At 43.6% G+C, this 15,569-nt stretch overlaps 1 long non-coding RNA gene across 1 annotated transcript; it reads left to right on the forward strand.

Moving 5' to 3' along the window:
• The first annotated feature begins 5,463 nt into the window (after positions 1 to 5,463).
• On the forward strand, positions 5,464 to 15,569 carry LOC135921395 (uncharacterized). Its single transcript, XR_011508698.1, has 4 exons — positions 5,464 to 5,619; positions 6,046 to 6,122; positions 8,459 to 8,585; positions 13,553 to 15,569. It is a non-coding gene; the product is annotated as an uncharacterized lncRNA (long non-coding RNA).

A 15,569-nucleotide genomic window follows, 5' to 3' on the forward strand; every position in this document is an offset into this window, starting at 1 on the left:
GCCGCATTTGTCATCCCACAACTTGGAATTAAGTTGTGGGATGACAAATGCGGCCATTGCGGCAGATGGCGTGACCGAACCATCGGTATATACTTGTACAGTCCCACTATATGATGTAAATATATGGGACAGGGTGAGCTGCTTCAAGCCAATGGAGGAAACCAGACCATGCAACGAAAACCGAGAGAGGGAGGCGCGCGAAAAAAATTCCCTCAACCCATTTTCAGCACTTCATAACATAAGGATCCGCGCGGATACGTACGTTAGAACGAAAAGTACTGAAATATTAAGATGATGGTTTTGCTGCATATGGTTTGGCTGCCTAATGTTAAGATCTAAAGAAAAAAATACTGTGATTTTGTGACAATTAATGCTAACATGAAGTAGGAGCTCCAGCAAAGTACCCGTGGTGGAGCTGGCGCCTGAGCTACAGGGCCACATTGAACCACGAAATGCTGGTTTGCTAAATCTCAGTAACTGAAAAATGTTTAGCTCTTACATTTTTGGTAAGTTGGCGCCGCTGTGCAGTCTTGGGGGCCCTTTTACCACAATCACTATGTTTCAGCTGATATTCAAAGCAACTGTACACTACTCCTTTATTTTGGGGGGAGGGAAGGGGGGAACTTTTTTAGCGTCTAACCACTGTTCCAAAGTTACCGGCTAGCTCAAGGCGCACCTGCATGTGTTTTTAACATACAGTATGTAGTCACAAATACTGAAAGAGCGTTATCAGGTTGCGCGCGTCAAGCGAACATCGGCGTATATTCTCCATCCCGCATGGGCACCCGAGTTTGGCTGCAATGTACGAGCATTCCAATCTGATGAAGCGATGCCTTCATCCCTAGACCAGATAAGGAGGAAGCACTGCTTTGCGCCCAGCCATTGTTGTGCTTTGATTTTTATTTTCTTTTTATAACGAGTTATACTCGTGACTCGCCATTTTGCAACTGCCTTGTTCTTCATATCAGTACAACTTGACAGCATAGACGTGCAACATCTTCATTGAGTGCATACTGGGAAATGGACTGGGACTTTTCTGGCATGTGCGTTTACACGTGTGCCTCAACAATTTATTTTTTATAACTAAGCTTTTAATTTAGGAGTCTTAATAATAATGTCTTAATAATACAGGAAATTGAAATGCTTATTAGTAGGCTTTCACCTCATGGTAAGAAATTTGAATAAAGACCTCCTTGTGATCATTTTTAGCACATCCGCTTGACAGCGTTTCATCTGAGTTCCCAATTTGCAAGCTGATACCGATGTGAAGGTAGTTCGTATCGTGAACCCTTGACTATGTCGAACAATCGAACAAAGGGTTATTCCGAATGTTTAGCTTCAGGAAGGCGTGTTAGCCTCCTGCCTTTCACTGCCATTCACAAACACGCATAAAACGAAAGTGCTGCGTGAAGGGCGTCGTTAGTACAAATCCACGACCCAGCGTAACTCACCTCGCCTTTACGTATTAATCGACGCATCACGAGTAATGTATTAAATCGCCGCATCAGGAATCCGAAATGAGCTGCCCTCAACCAGTCCTGCTATAGAAGCAATAAAACGACGGACACCGACCAAAAGTACTTTTTAGTACTTCTTTTGGTCGGTGTCCGTCGTTTTATTTCTACATGCTTCATCCCGACTAGACGGGCTTCCGTCGACCTCGACATCAGTACAGCTATAGGTTTCTTTCATTTCGTACTTCGTCTTAGCGGCTAATAGCAGCTCACGGAGCAGAGCGCTAAGACTGAAAGTAGCAGAGAAGGTGCTCTATACTGTCTGGTATCCCACCGAAAATGGTACGCCGCGCTGCTTGCCATTCGTAGAAAACTTAAGATGCGACGCCCTGTCATTTACAACACAGCGACGTTTTTTTGCTATGGAAAGCCCAGGTGAGAGACAGGGTGGTTACTGCGATGAAGAGACGCTATTTTCTGCAGCAATTTCGGAATGAATGAATGAATGAATGAATGAATGAATGAATGAATGAATGAATGAATGAATGAATGAATGAATGAATGAATGAATGAATGAATGAATGAATGAATGGCTACATTTATTGAGAAAAAGGAGGAGAAAACATCGGTGGAAGCACGTCTCCGCACATTGGGAAATGAGCGTGTCACAAAGAGAGGACAAGCTGGAGTCCGGGTGGTAGGCGAAGCCGCAGGTTAGGGTCGACATAATATCAGCGAGAGTTCGCGAAACCGGTTGAATTCCAGTGTAGACGTGTGATCTGCCGTGTAAATGATTGGAGTCAACACCCAACATCCGTGCTTTGCGGTAGTATAAGCACCCGCCGTTCTTGGTAGTAAACGTTTACTGAAAACCAATCTTGGCAAATTACTTATCCAACGGCCATACCTCGCCACGTATTCCTTAGTGGCAGGGCCTGTAGATTACAACTGCGCTGTCGCGACAAGTTACGATCATACCATGACTCTTGCTGTGTGGTTGCCATACTCGTGACTCTTGCTATTGCGGGAATACTATAAACATGGTTTTACAGCGCAAGTTAGAGAACAGACATTTTAGAACAGAGTTTCTCTCCTTACATACGCTCAATGCAAGTAACATTGCAGCATGTTACGGTGGGCGTCTCTTCAAGACAGAGACGCGAACGCAAACACAAGAACGCGGTAGAAAACAGCGTGCCGTCTTGGGCCTCGTGCCAAGCACATCCAAACGAACAATATATTATTTATTTATTATTACCTCAAAGGCCCCAACGTGGGGTATTACATGAGGGATGGGTAACCACTTCAGTGGAATATAGACTCAATGGCAGCCTTGAAATGATGTGGATTGGAGTGGTGCACGGCGTCGGCGGGAAGGTCATTCCAGTCCCGGGCAGTCTTCACAAAGAAAGAATGTAGGTGCGCAGTGGTCCGGGCATGCGGAGGATACACAGATTTTTCATGACATAATCGGCAAGACTGACGGTGTGCTGGAATGATGGCTGAAGGACTAGGAGCAGAATGATCAAATTTGTGATAAAGACACAGTCTGAAGACATGACACCTTATATCTAGATTGGAAATTCCTGCTTTTAATTTTAGTTGAGAGACACTAGTATGGTAGGAATAATCAGAATAAATAAAGCGAGCAGCACGATTCTGAACTGCTTCTAGAGTGTTAGAAAGGGTGGTTTGGTGTGGGTCCCAAACAGAGCATGCGTATTCTAGCTTAGGTCTGACAAATGTTAGATAAGTTAGTATCTTTAAGGATGGTGGTACGAAGCGCAAGTTGCGGCGGAAGTAACCAAGTATGCGATTGGCTACGTTGGTGATGTTCGTAATATGAGAGGACCAAGAAAGGTTATTTGAGCAACCATGCTGTCCTTTTTATCAATTTTAGAATCGTATCAATCTTTCCCAGAACCATTTGCCCACGTATGGAAATGAAGAAATGATAAATTAATGAAATTGAAAGTGGATGACGAAAACTACTTGCGCGTAGGGGGGGGGGGGGAGATCCCATGTCTTCGCAATGCGTGTGCGATGCTCTATAAAATACGAGAATTTTCGCTCACGGGGACGCCAGCACAGGCCGCCGACGTCGACACCGGATTTTCTGTCATACCTACGAGGCCCCTAACACTGAGGTATCAAAACTGCTCCTTCCACAAACGAAATACAAAACACGTAAAGAACGGATCACCTGGGGGAATGAGCATTGCAGAAAGACGCGAAAGAAACAAAACAGTGCACGGTGCATACTTCATCAATACCCAAGCAAGTAAAATATTATCGAATTAGAAAGGAAAGTCATAGAGTAACTGACACAATGGCAAGCTAAAGAGCAATCTGGGGAAAGATTCGAACGCCAAGGTTTAACGCATTATATATCTTTATTGATTCGGGCAGGTAATCGTATTGGCAACTTTAGGTGCGGTGTGATTTTCCTTGACAACCAATACTTTTTTCACCTAGGTTTGTATAAACTGTGTGTAAGACGCTTATCAGGCATCAAAATTGTGCCAAACATGTAGAAAATCTGTTATCATTCATTATTCAAGTAAGATATTGATAAATAAAAGTATTTGCTAGGCAGCATAACGCATTAGGGAAAGTGTTGCATAAATGGAGTTACAATTACCCTAATTACGTAATTACTTCAACAACATACAGCTACGCTAGCACTTGATATCATTGATTATTGACATATTTACTTCGAAGGCATTGAATCTACAGAAAACGAAAATAAATGCCCTTCCATTTACCATTTCAAGTACATATTCCTCAACGAAGGCTGCACAATATCACGTGTGTCGTTTTTCAAAGGTATGAAAAACAAAAAATATGACCGGCATCTGGTAGTAGCAAGAAATAAATTACTTGAGGCAACGCGCAGAAAGGCACGCAGTTCAAGAGAAGTGAACAAAGACAGAACGCTTCAACTCTGTTGTCCGATGTGCCTTTTTTGCGCATTGCCTGAAGTTATGCCGTACCAGTTAAGCCCCCCTTGCGGTTTTCTTGAAGAAATCAATTACTGCACTGCTTTTTTTTCGCCTGATGAGCACTTCTGGGCTATATACGTGACGGGTGTGAGTTGGGTATGTACAGTCAGCAGAAAAAGTTTACGGGATGCGGTTTCCCCTTCCAATGTGAATTTCTACGCTGTTGAGGCATGACACTTCGTATTTAATGAATCACTGTGTACGTGGTGAAGGCTACTACATGCTGGAACATTTAATTCGCGGCTGTGTGAGCGCGCTTCACGAGAATACAGCTTCTTGGCACATTCTGCGTCCCACAAACTTTTACGGTTGACTGTACACTGCTGCCCTTCTGAGAGGCTGCATGTGCTCTTGCGCAGCAGTCACCCTGCTGGCGAGACTTTTCACTCTTGCTTACGCAGTAAAAAAGGACATAATTTACTACAATAAATTAGCATTGTCCGAACCAACCATTATCGTGTTAAAATTGCCTGCTGAGGCTCAGTATAATGTATTTTCAACTGGCACAGCTACAGCATATACAGATAGCACACTGAAGCTTCCACGATGTAGAACAAGCTCGAAATCCATAGACGTCTTAACGTTCCACGATTTCTTCTCAATATTCATTAACGTTTGCAGTGGCAGAAACTTTTGTACAGCAACCATTTTCAAGAAGCAATTGAAGTTTGTATACCTCCTGCGCTTCCACGAGCAACAATCTTTTCCCAGCAAGATGTGCACTTCACTTTGCGAGGAGCATGAAAGAAACGTAGCGATATCATCAGATAAATGTACTTTCTTTCCTAGTAAGGGAGGTTTAGTGTGTTTAGGTGATTTGGCGGATAGATAGCACGGATAATCGGGGCGCCACTGCTGGCGTTCAAAAATTTGTACATTTGAGACATGCCAGTGGCGGACTCTAATATCTCATTTTTTTTCAGATATGCGGTATCGTTTTATTAGTTTCCGTTCTTTCTTGGCATTCAGTGCGCAAGCGCGGTGATTCAACAACGCGCAGTCGACAATACACGCCAGTTATAGGGCATCGAAACATCAGGCATGGCTGAAGAAAGCAGCAACGAATACATGCCTCTTGACTTAAGCATGAAGGGCAAAGCAACACCAAGTACAAGCCGTGACGGTACCCAGGGCGCTTCATCTACATTGGGCGCCTACAGAACGTGAGCTTTGCCACTTGTCAATTTTTTCCGTTGAATACTGTTACCCCTAGACACGACCCATATAATAGGCTTTAACATGTGTATATTTGTTCCCACCTAAAATGGGTCTTTTTTAAAGCCAGCTTGAGCTTTGAAATCGAAGGCATTCGTAGATCAAAATGCGTCTACGCAAGGGTGGTGCGAAAATGTTGCCACGTTTAGCACAAAGTAAGCTATTCAGCGCTCAGAATAAGATGTTTCAGAACTTGAAACGAATGTATACTTACAGAAGAAAATACTTTTCATTGATGTATAAGCCTTGTACTCCACACACGCGATGGGTTGCTATAGCTTGAAGTCCCGGGTAGAAATTAAATACAATTTCACCTCTCTTTTTTTTCTTGTCACAGCTAGTAAGTGTCTGACGACTTTTTTTATTATTTTTAGGATTTCTGACGACGCCTTGCGCTACCCGGGGAACACGCAGCACACGCCCACGACCAATGAGACTTGCAACGTCGACGGTACGTAGGCGATTGTCACTCGCCTTTGCCTCAAACTTGGCAAATATCCCTTACGGTTACAATGGTAGCGATACACTTATTGCGTATAAAGATGCATTTTACCAGCACGGCCAAGACGGCTTCCACATGAACCAGCTTATATCTGTCCTTAGTAAGAAATGTGTGCTCATCTGAATATATCCAAATTCGTACATAACCTATGCCATAGAAGTTTTTGAATGAATGTGTTCTCGTATCGGGACGCAGATAAAGCACGCTCCTAGATGATGAGGGCAGTAGGCGAGACTGTACATTCCATGCAATGATTAATTCACTCGTAAGTGGAATCATGTCATGACTCGTCGGTCTACAATTTTATTTGCCAAGCTGAATCTCAGTGGGTTTGACCTACTAACATCCTGGCAATGTTTCCCTTAAACCGATCACGCTGGTTTCCAAAGCAAGTGCTTTCATCCGAATGCCGTGGGTGATGTGCAATTATTTTGGCGTTTCAGATGTTTTAACAGTGCTGGTACGTTTTAGGCTGAGTGTGAAAATTGTTCATGAATGGCATGTCACGAGCAGCAGACATATCCCACTGCGGCCGAATGTAGACGTTAGAGCGTACCATTTGGGGCACCCCAAAACAGCTTATATTGAAGCGCTTCGTTCTTTCATAAGAAGCAAGCCACAGCCGCAGCATAAGCAATACTAAATATTTAATGAAAATGCAACGCAATGAGATAGAAAATTGTTGAATAGTTGTTTGTGCTCTGTTGCAAAAAATCTTTACCAAGTATCCCAGCTATGGGCACCTGAAGCACAAACACTATTCGTATTGACAGAGTAACAATCACTTTACCGACCGATTTACAATCAGTGGGCCACTACTTCAAAATCGTAAAGCTTTGTTAAGGAGAAAATCTACGCCATGCTACAACACCAGTCTTCCAAATTGAATGTACTTTTTTTGTAAGGTGATTAGCTTTCCTCGGATACGTCATCCGCTATTCGTACTGCCAGTATCCGCACAACCTCTTGCGCAGGCGCCACGAATGGTGCGGCTTCAATGATGCGACTAATAAAGTTGAGAATTCCGGACAATAAAAATGAGTTCTTTAATTTACGCCTTTGCTACCACACTGTAGTTCATTCGATGTCAAAGATGCAACTAGAATCTTTGGCTCCGGTGGTTGGGAATCCACGTTTAATGTTTTCTTAGGCGTACGAAGGCATAGACACTAAGACATGTGGGTGCAATAATGCCATAAACATTCTTAGCCAACTCAACCCTCCTCCCCTTCATATTGTAAACAAAAGTGTATCCAAAAATACGACGTGTCGCTGCAGTTTCAATGCTTATTGCAGTAGCATAGATGGTGATCCAAAGAAGATTCTGCCGTATTTTCCGCCTTTTATGCCTCTCGCGTGATCCTTTCAGTTTCACGCAATTGCTCCGCCGGTATAGAAAATACGTGCACCTAGCTAGAATACTTGCAGCGCTATCCATACAGTCCAAACTTTTCACGTCCTTCGAGGCTTTCCGTTGCATAGTTTAGTGACAGTTTGCCCCGCGAATTAACACTTCCGCATTTCCTTCCAAGCTAATGCACTTTCTGCGATACGACTCTTATATATGCGTAGTGAGTGACCTTTTTAATGCTGTTCTATAGTCTATTGATGACCTACACAGGAACATTGTTAAAGACAGCCGTTTTAGCGCTCGTCATGAGCCGGGAAACCTGCAGTGCTTATAACCGGTATTATGTGCTTCACTATACAAGACTCGCCAAAAGGAGTTCGGATAACCACTTTCTGAAAGACGAGTACGCATTTTGATTACACACCTGCGTCATAGAAGGCCAATAAATTAAGGGCATCCCTCGGCAGAAATGCGTCCTCTCACTTTTGCATGGTCATCGTCGGCGTCGGGCTATGCCTGCTGCTCGGAAAAGCTAAAGATGAAGAATAAGCAAAAACTTTGGGAGGCATCTAATGTGCTTATTACTGGATAGCACAGCAAATATTGGGTCAAAGGTTCAACGCACAAGGGACCGAGATGTTCTTTTTCACATTTACCACACTCGTGTTCTGCTCGTGGTTTGAGATAAAGCGTGATAGGAGTCAGAAGAATCCAACACTACACAATCTTGATCGTGCATGATTTACCCATCACCACGAAGTTCTTGCATGCATTCAAGACATAGATAAAGCACTGCGTATTTAAGCACCGCAGTAAAGTTTGTCGACCACTAAAAGCTTCTTGCCTTGCACCATACGCATGGAAAATCCATTCCCATGAATTGCCCTTGCACAACGGCGAATGAACACCTTTGCTATACTTTTATGCCATAAAGGTGTCCTTGAATATGGGAGCACAAGTTACCAGCGCCTGGGGTTCATCGGCAACAATGATCACGCAAGTCCCCGCACAAGCCGCGCTGGCATGGAGGAAGCATCAGCCAGTTTTCAAGACGGCGCCTTGTAAGTTAACATTTAGAAAAGTTCCGTTGCAAAAAACTCGGAGACGACAGCGATGGCTACCCGTGTAATAATCATGCCTCTACTCGGTAAGTTCTCCTTAGGAGGGCTAGCTCTGATGGCTGAAACAGGTACTGCATCAGCAGTTTTGAGCGTATAACCGGAGCGGCTGGCCTTGACTAACTTCACGGCTCCAACCACGCGACCGGACACCACACGGAAGTGTACACACCCGATGCCTCAACCACAACACAACGCTATACTGATGCACTTGCACGAGGGCTAAAAGTCCCGATGACTTAAATGCCAAATATTAACTGGTGTTAAGACAATATGCTGTCGGCGTAAACAAAGACCTTTACCTCAGGGTCTACTACCTAGGTACATTTAGAGAGAAATGCATGCGCTCGGCAACACCCTGTACTAGTATTGAAGCTTGTGGAATTCAAAGGAATGTCATAATATCGGAACCGAAGCTGCTGCATTTTAGATTCGTCCTATACTTAAGAAGGCGTTGAGAAACTCAAGGAATAATGTTGCATTTTTGCGAATGTGTAATGGTTTCTAGCAAGTACGGACCCGAGCACAAGAAGTAGAAACAGACACGACAACGCTGGACTTACAATTGAAGTTTATCGTGAAAACATTCCACAAATCACCGCCACGCATCCGTATACACCAAAAAACAATAACAAGGTTTGTAGTCAATTATCAACAAAAGCTCTACACGTATACAAAAGCGATGTCACACCCCTTCCTGACAAAGGCAACAACACGTGGATTGACATGATAAAATTTGAAATTGCAGTTCTTTATCATTGATGTGAACTGAAGGTTCACTCACACAAGTATGCGCACCCAAATGTTTTCATGTGCAATGCTTCGCTAATTTCTCTTTCCAGTTTGCTGGAAAAAGAAATTTCTAGGTTGCGCAAAATCATCACAGGAGAAAAGAAAGATGTGACTAGTGGGTGTGGAAAAAAGCACACCACTTTTTTCCACAAAAACTGTGCATCTTCGGTTCTCTTTTGTATACCTCTCTCATGCGGACAGTCCTATATCGGCCAGACAGGTCGCTGTATTAATGACTACATGCGTGAGCATCGCTGTTTGCTACCTACAGGTACAGGAGAGAACTTGCCATTGCCTTGCCAAAAACACGAATGCCGACCTGTTTTTGATAGCGTATCGATAGTGGGGAGAGAGCGGGTCAAACTGGAAAGAGAAATTAACGAAGCGTTCCACATGAAAAAGTTGAGCGCGCATACATGTGTGAGTGAACTTTCGGTTCATATCAATGATAAATAACTGCAATTTCTAAACTTATCACGAAAATCCACGTGTTGCTAACTTTGTCGGGAAGTGATACGATTTAGCTTTTGTGTACGTGTACAACGTTTTTTGATAATTCACTACAAACCTTGTTATTGTTCGTGGGTGTATACACATGCGTGGCAGTGATTTGTAGAATATTATCACAAGAAACTTCAGTTGTAAGTCCAGCGTTGCCCTGTGTGTTTCTACTTGTGCTCGCGCCCGCACTTCCTGGAAACCGTCATACGGTCACCATGCAGCAACTGGCCCAGCATACTACTCTACTAAACCTATTTCTTCATAACTCAGAAACAAAAAGACCGCCACAATTCAATGAACTGCTGCAAATACCATATTTAGAGGGCTCAAGATGGATTACACAGCTCACTGAAATTTCCTGTTTTATGGGTAGGTCATTTGCCAGCCCTCGGATCCATTGTACGGATTTCAAGGAAATCGCAAATGAATATAAAGCAAGTTGTCCGCTTGGGGTGCTCCAATAGATGCAGCTAATGAAACTGCGATGTATATTTTTCTCGTGTAGTAACCTTGTAAATTCTAAGATTCTATTCTTTTTAAGCTTAGCGATTTCTTAATTTTTCGCATTTGCAAACCTATATAAAAGTTATGATGTATACATTTACCGGAATTTACCTTGGCCTATCACACCAAATTTTAATGTTTGATAGTTCTAATTTCTTCATGAAATAATCCGGTCTTAATGCCGGCGAAGCTGGCATGATTAGAAACGACGAACAACGTAACACAACACGACTGCAACGAAACCATAACATCGCATGAGTCATGTCAACACACGCAACAAGAATAACTCAAAGCACATTACCGCAAGAATAGCGACCAATGTTAATCGAGTGCTTAGCGTAGACATTTCAAAAAAGCTGCTGACTTTACAAAAGACATACACCAAGCGCGCTGTCTCTGCCCTACTGCCCGTTTTATTTTGCTTCACCAAACAATTGAAAAGATGTCGTACCAGCAGTGCCTTAACTCGACGCTTGCAGCGTTCATTACGTTATTAAGCAAATAAAGAGAATACTAACTTCTTCGGCAGCATATTTCATCCTGCGTACATGAAACACTGAATTACTTGACGTATATGCGCTTGCTACGTGTAGGTGGAAATCACTGTGTGTGTTGTTCTCGTGATGCCTTCGGCAGCAATGGTGTGCAGTTCAAATGCAAGACAAATACCAATTGACTCCATACAAACACTGCAGGAAAATATGCCCACAGAAGTTTTTCTTCGTATTCGTCATGTGGGACTTCAGTTAAGACGTGTGATGTCCGACGGGCAGTCAGTCCAGCCCAGAAATAAAGCGAATAGTTCACCTTTTTCTTAAAGCGAAAGATTCAAGTGGCTAATCGCAATGGCGTATACCCGGAAAATTCGGCTCTAGTGCAGTGAGAAATAAATATCATCATCAGGAATGTCTCATACCTTGGTAAGCAAGCAATGATGTAATGGCTGTAAATGAACGAAGAAAAGAAACATCGAACAAACAAAGAAGCAACGAAAAATAACGTGTCAATGAAAACGGAAACGAAACAACCTTCAGGTATTGCATTAGGTTCTCTCATGTGACGTTGAGGAGGTCAACCTACAGTGCCAAACGTATACATCGTACTGTGGCTCACTATGTCCGACCCGTGAGATTGTACAACTTAACTTTAAACATTAACACGTGTACAGCAGGCCTTCGTCTTCAGGTGTTAGAAGAGTGCAACATGCTGCCGAACTGCTTTACTCTTTGACTCCGACGGGCAGTCAGTCCAGCCCAGAAATAAAGCGAATAGTTCACCTTTTTCTTAAAGCGAAAGATTCAAGTGGCTAATCGCAATGGCGTATACCCGGAAAATTCGGCTCTAGTGCAGTGAGAAATAAATATCATCATCAGGAATGTCTCATACCTTGGTAAGCAAGCAATGATGTAATGGCTGTAAATGAACGAAGAAAAGAAACATCGAACAAACAAAGAAGCAACGAAAAATAACGTGTCAATGAAAACGGAAACGAAACAACCTTCAGGTATTGCATTAGGTTCTCTCATGTGACGTTGAGGAGGTCAACCTACAGTGCCAAACGTATACATCGTACTGTGGCTCACTATGTCCGACCCGTGAGATTGTACAACTTAACTTTAAACATTAACACGTGTACAGCAGGCAGGAGAGTAGAAATGTCTCTCAGTGATGGTAAGTTAGAAAACAAGCCGGTCCGAGTATTGCAAATGCAACTCCGCCTTCAACACGCTCACAAGGAGTATTCAGGCAGCGGTCCAGAAGCGTGCGCTCGGAAGTGAGACATTTGTCATCGATAAAGACTGTTTTGCGTCGGCTCAAATACGTCTCCATTTCATGGCGCAGCTCTTAATGATCCGCAGCTGCGGCGAGCGTCGGTGGCGTAACCGAGCGAACGAGAAGAACAGCGAAAGATGAAAGAGCGAACGCGGAGAGGCAGAAGACGCGAGCCCTGAACGACCGAGAGGCGGAGACCAATGAGAGCAGCCCCTTCAGTGATACGAGCGCGCAAAACTGGTTTTTTTTCGTAAGTTAGAAACAAAATTCACCGATAATTTGGAAAGCCCATAATGCGAAATTTCTGAGCAGCATTGTACGCGTCTTCCTTTCGCGATATATGGAGTCAAAGATTTTGCGAGAGACACATAGCAGAGGTAAATCGCGACGGATTTTGTAAATGACTGATCGACGGACCCAGTGTAATAGCTGGTGCTGCTTGGCTTACATAAAATACTACAAAATTCACATTGCGCATAGAATACGTTTGTAAAACAATCGCAAACCAAGACAACCGAACGAAGCAAACCAATCAAGCTTGAGCGAGAGCCGACACGAACTGACGAGCTGATCATAGCACGCACGAAATAAGCCCTCTGGCTGAGACCAGATGCTAGTACAAAACGAGCAGTCCGGCGGGTCAGCAAAAAACCAGTTTTGCGCGCTCGTATCACTGAAGGGGCTGCTCTCATTGGTCTCCGCCTCTCGGTCGTTCAGGGCTCGCGTCTTCTGCCTCTCCGCGTTCGCTCTTTCATCTTTCGCTGTTCTTCTCGTTCGCTCGGTTACGCCACCGACGCTCGCCGCAGCTGCGGATCATTAAGAGCTGCGCCATGAAATGGAGACGTATTTGAGCCGACGCAAAACAGTCTTTATCGATGACAAATGTCTCACTTCCGAGCGCACGCTTCTGGACCGCTGCCTGAATACTCCTTGTGAGCGTGTTGAAGGCGGAGTTGCATTTACAATACTCGGACCGGCTTGTTTTCTAACTTACCATCACTGAGAGACATTTCTACTCTCCTGCACCTGTTTCATCTAGTATGTGCATGATGTATTAGATAATGCAAGGCTTCTGTTATGCTTGAACCTCGAACGAGAAAAGTTCTTAATTTACAGTTCAGCATCACAGGCCACTGAAAGCACCAGTGTTTAATTTCTGACAATCTATAGCCCAAATCGAGAGCTAAATACAAATGCAGGAACTTAGCGCTCAAATTGAGTGACTCACCTTACCATTATGGTACCGTTTACTTTGTCAAACTCTCATTGGGTCAAAATCTGTTTTTGCCATCCCACAAGAAAGTCGGCCATCTTGAGCTAAATTGTCCATATCCTTGCAGGAATGCTACTGAAGCCGGAGGAAGAGAGCAGCAAGTGTCCTGCGATGCCAGTAGGAAGGTTTCCAGCAGACGGGACGCCTCACACGGGCAACCCAACGAACGTGCGGGAGGCACAGCGCCCATCCTCAGAGCACGCGATGAATCGTCTGTCAAGAAGTCGAACCACAAATGCGAGACGTGCGGTAAATTAGTAAGCGGAGCTTTTAGTCTAACTGAACATTACCGCACGCATACAGGCGAGAGACCCTTGAAATGCGAAATATGCAAGAAATCATTCGCGCATAACGGGAGTTTCCATAAACATCAACAGATTCACACAGGTGTGAAACCCCATATCTGTCAAATATGCACTAAAACATTCAAACGCAAAGCGCATCTTAAACATCATCTTATATCACACAGTGACGACAGACCTTTCATTTGCGACATATGTAATCACTCCTTTAAGTATAACTCAACTTTGAGAAAACACCACGAAACAATTCACGAGGGTAAATAGCCGTACGAGTCCTAGCAGTGTGGATTTCGGCTCGCAATGAAAAAAATACCTCGACGCCCACCTCTGCGAGAATATTTGGTTTCGAATTATGTGGAGATTCGTTTAGAGGTGCAGCTCAACTGGTTGCAGATCACGTGACACATACGGGTAGGCAGTCGTAACAGTGTGATTAGTGCACAAGGGAAGTAGATCGCCCACGTGTTTTGCATAGGAACGGGACCGTGAAGCTGTGCAGGAAAATAACGCTGACGTTCTCCCACACTAACGAGAAACTAACGGACCGCATCGTGAAGAGAGGGGCTTCTTTTGGCGTTTAAAAGTGCTGAGTGAAATGCAAGACGTAAACGATGCCGCTATAGTTTTGTAAATTAGGAGACAAAACTTCATCTCCACCAGAATTTGGCAAGCTTCAACGTCGATGTATACTGCAGATCCTCTGTAGAGCTTACTGTTTTCAAAACTATGTTGTTCGCCAACAGAGCTTTAGCAAACTCATTTCTAGACAAACCATGATGGGCTGCAGCTTTGTGTTTGCGTAAATAGAAGGTTGAATGTTTGCACAGTATCCTTGAAACCTCGTTCAGTTTTCTACAAGCGTTTTGACAGTGTACTAGTAATCATGGTTTAGCTAACCATGCTTTAAGGATTCTGCAGTTTGAATAGAAGGGAGTACTTCACATGAGGAACCAATGAAAGAAGGAGGCACTTCGTTGTTGTCAACTAAAAACTATTCTCAAATAATTGAGGCCCTTCGGCCTTGCTGCCTTTCTGGGACAGCTTTTACAACGTATGGACACAGGCATGGGAAAATTTGTTTAGTTTACAAATTATTCAATGCGGGAAATGCTTCTGTTCTCTTTTTGGCTCTTCTATTCTTACCGAAAATTTTATTCCTTACCATACTGATTACAACAGGGAGACTTTATTCGACTGAAATCATCTGGAACTTAACTATATATTTTCTTCCAGAGCGAATATTTTAAGTATTGTTGTATTCAGGTGTAACCTCCATCAGTTTTATTGTGCAGTTTCTTATTCACTCGGAAGTCATCTCTTTTGACTTGCCCTGCGCTCTAACTACAGCAGTGGAATTTTTTAGCCTGATCTGACAAACTTGTCCCTGCGAGCAATGATGGGACAACTCAGATAGTCTTTAGTTAATATTATTGACCCGCGTCTATATCTTCTTCCAATGTACGCGTCTCGCCGAATAACAAAGGTTAAGTTACAGCTCATGGTATGAGAGACCAGCGTGTATCAGAACATTCTGCAACAAAGGAGCGTTTTGTAATCAAATTGCACGCGCAAGGCGACTACAGTTGTGCATTCTGGAAGAAACGCGAGCGCCAATGATAAAGCTGGAATCTATTGCGAAAAAAAATGAGAATAGCCGATACTTGTTACCCGCAAATCATTTGTTCAACGATCGACTCATGTGCCCGGGACTATCATTCTGCCCGACTGTAACTTGTTTTGTTGGTTCATAAGTACGCCCAATAAAGATTCTTTCATTACTCA

Source organism: Dermacentor albipictus, chromosome 9 (genome assembly GCF_038994185.2).
Source record: "Dermacentor albipictus isolate Rhodes 1998 colony chromosome 9, USDA_Dalb.pri_finalv2, whole genome shotgun sequence".
In the NCBI taxonomy this organism is placed as follows: domain Eukaryota; kingdom Metazoa; phylum Arthropoda; class Arachnida; order Ixodida; family Ixodidae; genus Dermacentor; species Dermacentor albipictus.